Source organism: Mesocricetus auratus, unplaced genomic scaffold, assembly GCF_017639785.1.
Source record: "Mesocricetus auratus isolate SY011 unplaced genomic scaffold, BCM_Maur_2.0 Super-Scaffold_100024, whole genome shotgun sequence".
NCBI classification, from domain to species: domain Eukaryota; kingdom Metazoa; phylum Chordata; class Mammalia; order Rodentia; family Cricetidae; genus Mesocricetus; species Mesocricetus auratus.
Genome location: NW_024429205.1, coordinates 29,705,420 through 29,711,848, shown reverse-complemented (window position 1 = coordinate 29,711,848; position 6,429 = coordinate 29,705,420).

The following is a 6,429-nucleotide window of genomic DNA, read 5'->3' as shown; positions in this document are numbered from 1 at the left end:
TCGAGACAGGGTTTCTCTGTGGCTTTGGAGGCTGTCCTGGAACTAGCTCTTGTAGACCAGGCTGGCCTTAAACTCACAGAGATCTGCCTGCCTCTGCCTCCCAAGTCCTGGGATTAAAGGCGTGCGCCACCTATGCCGGCAGTTGTGACCTTTTATTTAAAAAAAGCATTTATTTTAAAAATGTGAAGATATGCCAGGCGTTGGTGGCGCATACCTTTAATCCCAGCACTAGGGAGGCAGAGGCAAATGGATCTCTGTGAGTTCAAGGCCAGCCTCGTCTACAGAGTGAATTCCAGGACAGCCTCCAAAACAATACAGAGAAACCCCGTCTCGAAAAAACCAAAAAAAAAAAATGAGTGAAGATATGATTTATATGTGATTGCTGATACTAACAATTGACACTGCAAAACTCAAATTATCATACTTAGGCCCACATTATGATGTCTGAAACACACACCCTTCCCTTATCTTCATGCTAACTGAACAAAGTCCAACCTCGTAGACTTTGGCTAATATGTAAAACCTAGTAGGAACCTTAATGTCTAGGCACAGTAACTCTTCTCTCCCAGCTTACTGGAAAAACCCATTGGTTTCAGGGTTGTTTATTCATAAGACTGCTAAGGAGTGGTGTGCTCTCTGGTAGATAGATGTCCTAACAATTCAGGGGCCATGCAAAGTGATGAGCACTAAGGGACTATCACATATAGTAGAGGAAACTAGCTAATTACTAATCCGGAACAAAGCAACTGGTAATCAGAGATGCTCCTGTGCCCTCTTGTCTGAGAGTCACCTGCACGGCTCTGCACTTACACTGCAGCTGCCCTCATTATGTCTACATAACCTTTATACACCTTTTCTTACAGGGAGCACGCCATCTCATTAGTCAACAGAAAAGCCAGTGATAGCTCAAGTCTCCTCCAGGGCTATCCTGAAACCCACAGTGGGGCTGCAGAAATGCTTCCCACACTTCACTTAAAGCAACATATTTAATCAGGTGCTGGCTGGGCGGTGGTGGTGCACGGCTTTAGTCCCAGCACGCAGGAAGCAGAGGCAGGTGGATATCTGCAAGTTCAAGACCAGCCTGGTCTATGACCACAGCTACATAGAGAAACCCAATCTCAAAAACAAACAAAAAAAGCTGATCAGGTGCTGTAGATCAGTCAACACGCTAGAAATTCTCAACAGAGATGAAGACGGACACAGAACAGACATGAAGCTCACTTTCATACACTCAATCTGGAACATAGCTTAGCCACATAAAGAGCCTCTGGACACCTGTTTACTGAAACAAAAGGAAAGGAACTAAAGCAACAGGTCTCCTAGTTCTGCATTTTCACTCTCAGGATGGAGCTCAGGGGCGGGGTGCTTGTCTAGCCTCTGCCCATCAAAAATTAAGTATGCTTGCTTAATAGAGTAATGGTGTACTTAGGAGGCTGAGGCAGGAGGACTGTTGCAAGTTTGAAGCCAGCCTGGGAAACAGAAAGACCAAGGCCCTCTTTAAAAAAAAAAAAAAGGCAGAGAAAACTACAAAGGACTGTAGTCCTCTGACCTCCACCTGTGGGCATACATCAACTACCAGATGGCCAGGGCGCGCATGCCTGTGATGCCAGCACTCAGGAGTTCAAGGCCAGCCTGGTCTACAGAGCAAATTCCAGGACAGCCAAGGCTACACAGAGAAACGAGGTCTTGAAAAAAATCAAAGGAAAAATTGTGGAAACATTAGAGACCTCATACAACGCTGATGGAATGTAAAATGGAGTACTTTGCTGGAATGCTCCACAGACACTTCCATAAACTGTACGCCTAACCCTTCCTCCTCTTTTAAATGTGTGTGTGTGTGCGTGTGCATGTGTGTGTGTGTGTGTGTGTTTCAGGAGTTGGTTCTCCTTCCACCAGGGATGAAACTCAGGTTTGGCAGCAAGTACCTTTATTAGCTGAGCCACTGTAACAGATTCTTAAAAAGTAACCTTCTAATGCACACCTGCCACTGGGGGTGGGGGTAGACATTGAGAGAAAAGAAAGAGAACAAAGACACAACAGGGTGACGAAACTACAAGGAAACAATTTCTCATCTGATAGGTTTGTGTGGGGTATATGTACATGCATGAGGGAGGTGTGTTCTGAGGCCAGAGGTTGATTCAGGATGTCTTCCTCAGTCGCTTCTCCAATATATATATATATATATATTTATATATATATATATTCGTTTTATGTATGTGCCTGGCTATTTCTATGTGCACCACCTTGTGCAGATGCCCAAGGAGGCCAGCAAAGGGTCTCAGAACCCGTTCTGAGAGTTACAGGCAGTTGTAAGCCATAGATGTGGGTTCTCTGCAAGAACAGCAAGTGCTCTTAACTGCTGAGCTATCTCCCCAGGCCCCATCTTAATTTTCAAGACAGGATCTACCCCTAGAACTTGCCATTCAGCTAGACAGGCTAGGCAGCAAGCCCTAGATTCCGCCTGACATAACAACCCAGGACTGGAGTTACAGGTTCATGTCTCCACATCAGACAAGAATGCTGGAGTCCCGAAATCAGGTCCTGATGCTTGTACAACAGGTACATAACTCACTTAGCCATCTGCCCCAGCCTGGGATGGTTTTCATAAAACAAGCAAAATCTTTTTTTAAAGATTTATTGATTTATCATATATACTGTTCTGTCTACATGCCAGAAGAGGGCACCAGATTGAATTGTAGATGGTTGTGAGCCACCATGTGGTTGCTGGGAATTGAACTCAGGACCCCTGGAAGAGCAGTCAGTGCACTTAACCTCTGAGCCATCTCTCCAGTCTGCAAACAAAATCTTTTAATGTTATAATATTTATAAAAATCAACTATATGAGCCGGGCGTTGGTGGCGCACGCCTTTAATCCCAGCACTTGGGAGGCAGTGGCGGCGGATCTCTGTGAGTTGGAGGCCAGCCTGGTCTACAAGAGCCAGTTCCAGGACAGCCTCCAAAGCCACAGAGAAACCCTGTCTCGAAAAACCAAAAAAAAAAATCAACTATATGAGGCAAGATCCTCTGAATAGATGGGGAACACGGCGAGGGGTGGGGGGGAGGGGAAGCTGGGAAATAGAGAGGGGGAGAAGAGGAAGAGAGAGTAGGTCATGGAGGAACAGGAAGGTTGAGTGGGGGGGTAGAATAGGGGGAAGAGGGAATCATAAGTTAGAAGACAGATCAGACACCATTGTGACCTCTAGTGATCTAAACGGATGACACCAATTGGCAAGCTAAGCAATAGTGTAGAGACCACCTCGAATGACCATTCCTGATAATGAACTTGATGTCTATAACCATCCAGGAGCCTTCATCCAGTGACTGATGGAAGCAGAGGCAAACACCCACAGTTAAACACTGAACTGAACCCAAGGAACCCAGCAATAGAGAGAGAGGTGCGATGAGCAAATTGGCAAAGAATGGGCTGGCAAAACCAGCAGAGGATCTGAACAGGGAAGAGCTCTTGGACCCCAGACCGACAGCGTCTCCGCCAGCATGGGACTGATCCAGACCCCCTGAATGTGAGAGTCAGTGAGGACTGGGCAACCTATGGGGTCCTGAGCAGTGGATCAGTGTTTATCCCTGGAATACAAACAGACATCGTGTTTCCATAACACAAAGAGGGATGCTCCCTCAGCCTGGACTCTTAGGGGAATACCTGGACCCTACCCTGAGTGAAATGACAGACTCTAGATATTCCCTATGTGGAAGGAATTGGCGATAGGGTGGGAGGATGGGGGGGGATAGTGGGGGGTGCGGGAGGAGGGGAGGGAGAGGTAACTGGGATTGACATGTAAAACAAGCTATTTAAAATTAAAATAATAAAAAAATCAACTATATCGGGAAGTAGGTACAATTAAGTCTGTATAACTTAGACCTCCAATATACTGATTTCTCCCAAGTTCTAGGTATGAATTAGATAGTAATCCTTAGCCTATACTAGTATCCCACAATCTGATTAAAGTATCACACATTTCCATCAATTCTCTTGAAATTAACAGTTGAGCCGGGCGGTGGTGTCGCACGCCTTTAATCCCAGCACTCGGGAGGCAGAGGCAGGCAGATCTCTGTGAGTTCGAGGCTGGGCTGGACCGATAGCCTCCAAAACAATACAGAGAAACCCTGTCTCGTAAAAACCACAAAAAAAAAAAAAAAAAGAAATTAACAGTTGACTGTGAAGCCTTCTATTTTTTCAATAATTTTCTTTTTTAGATTTATTGGGGGTGGGGTGCTTGTGAAAGACCCCTACCCAGGACCCCCTAGGAAAAGAAAAGCAAGGCCAGGCCGTTGCCTAATGAAAGAAACCCAGACCAGGTGCCTCGCCCAGCTGGCAGGATGTCAAACAGGATCTGTGATCACCAGAGCAGTCATGGGACCCGGATAATAATTGCTGAAGCGTGCCAGGGTCTTTTATGTGGCAATACCAGGACACCTAGTCCTTGGCAACTACCCTTGCCCCCAGTTGTGTCTATGATCACCATAGTAGTCATGGGACCAGGATAATAATTGCTGAAGTATGCCTGGGTCTTTCATAAAGTAATACCAGGAAACTTAGTCCGTGGGAACTACCCCTGGCCCCAAGATGAGCCAATGAAATGCCTGTTACTTATGTAACCATTAAAACTCTATAAGTATTGTGCTCCCTGCAAGCCCGGTATGCTCTGCACCCGAGTTGCACTAGCACCGCAGGCGCCGGTGTACTCAATAAATCACCTCTTGCATTTGCAGCCAGTGGTCTGGCCCCGGTTCTTGGGCAGAGGGTTCGGTTCAGTGCCTGGCGCTTTGATGCCGAGGTCTGTCACTTGAAGGAGTCAGTTCTCTGCTTCCACCCTGTGGAACTCAGGTCATCGAGCTTGGTGGCATGTGCCCTTACCTGCTGAGCCACCTGACCTAGCTCCAATAATTTAAAACACTTAATTTTTGGAAAAATCTATTTCAGCCATAATGTCTTTAAGAAGCAATGGCAATGCTTAGGAAATCAAACAAACATTGTACGGGAAGAATTCACTACAAACTTTACTTCTAAAACCATTTTTAAAAAAAAACCTCAAGCCAGGTCTTTAATCCCAGCACTGGGAGACAGAGGCAAGCAGATCTCTTTGAGTTCAAGGTCAGCCTGGCTCACATTGTGAGTTCCAAAACACCCAGAACTATATATCAAGATCCTGTCTCAAAACAATAACAACAAAAATACAAAATTTTAAAAGCTTAATGAATGTCCCAAATGCTTAGCGATTTATTTTTCTTATTTAAAATTATGTGTATGTGGGTGAGGGTGTGCCTGTGAGTGCAGGTGCCCACACAGGCCAGTGTTAGATGTCCCTGGAACTGGAGTTAGAGTTGGTTGTGTGTCAACTGATGTGGGTGTTAGGAATCAAACCCAGGGAGCAGTAAGGGCTCTTAACCACTAAGTCATCTCTCCAACCCAAGTCTTTTATTTTTTAAAAGTATTGTTGATGTCATGTCCAAAGACAGCCCTGGCTGTCACCAGAACCTAGGCAGCTTTGGGAGATTATCTGTAGAACCTGGACCTCCAGCACTGAGGTTTTATTTGTAGGCAGATTGTTTAAACGAAGGAGTCATTCAGTTGCCAAGAAACAGCATGTTCCCAATAGACTAGTTTGACAGCAAATCTATCTACCAACACTACTACCCCGGAATCTGTCTGAGCCAAGGCTAAGCCTGAGTGATGCTGTGGTCAATTTCCTAAAAAGCTTCTCCCTTTCCAAGGGCGTCGTCACCTGCTCAGAATCATTCTCATAGCTGAGCCGGTTATTTCCTATTCTCCTTCTTCTATTACATTTCTAAGGAGTCTTGGTCACTGAATTTTGCTTTTAGAATCATGGTACTTAAAAGCTGTGACGAAAAGCCAGGTATGGTGGCCCACTTATAATCCCAGTACTCATGGAACTGAGGCAATCAGATTGTGAGGACAAGGGAGAGTCAAAATCAGCCAAGGCTATATTGTAAGAACCTGTCTCAAAAAAAAAAAACATCTAGGAGTCCGTTAGAAATACAAGTTCTTGCCCGTGTGATGGTACACATGCTTGCAGCTGAGGAGAGCCTTGGTTATTAAAAGAAAAAAAAAAAGAATTCTAGGTCTACAGGGACAGTTCAGTGGCTACTCTTCAGGTCCTAGCCCCCACACTGGGCAACTCACAACACCTGAAACTCCAGCTGCAGACCTGACACCCTCTTCTGGTCTCCATGGCATGCACACACACACACACACACACACACACACACACGGTGTCATTCACACAGACACACAAATACACAAAACACATGAACCTTTTCTCTCCCTCGAAAACAGAGGACAGGGTGGTGTATGCCTTAGGAGGCAGAGGCAGGTGGGTCTTTGTGAGCTTGAGGGCAGCCTGAACTCCACAGTGAGTTCAGGATAACCAAAGAGGGACATGTCCCCCCCAA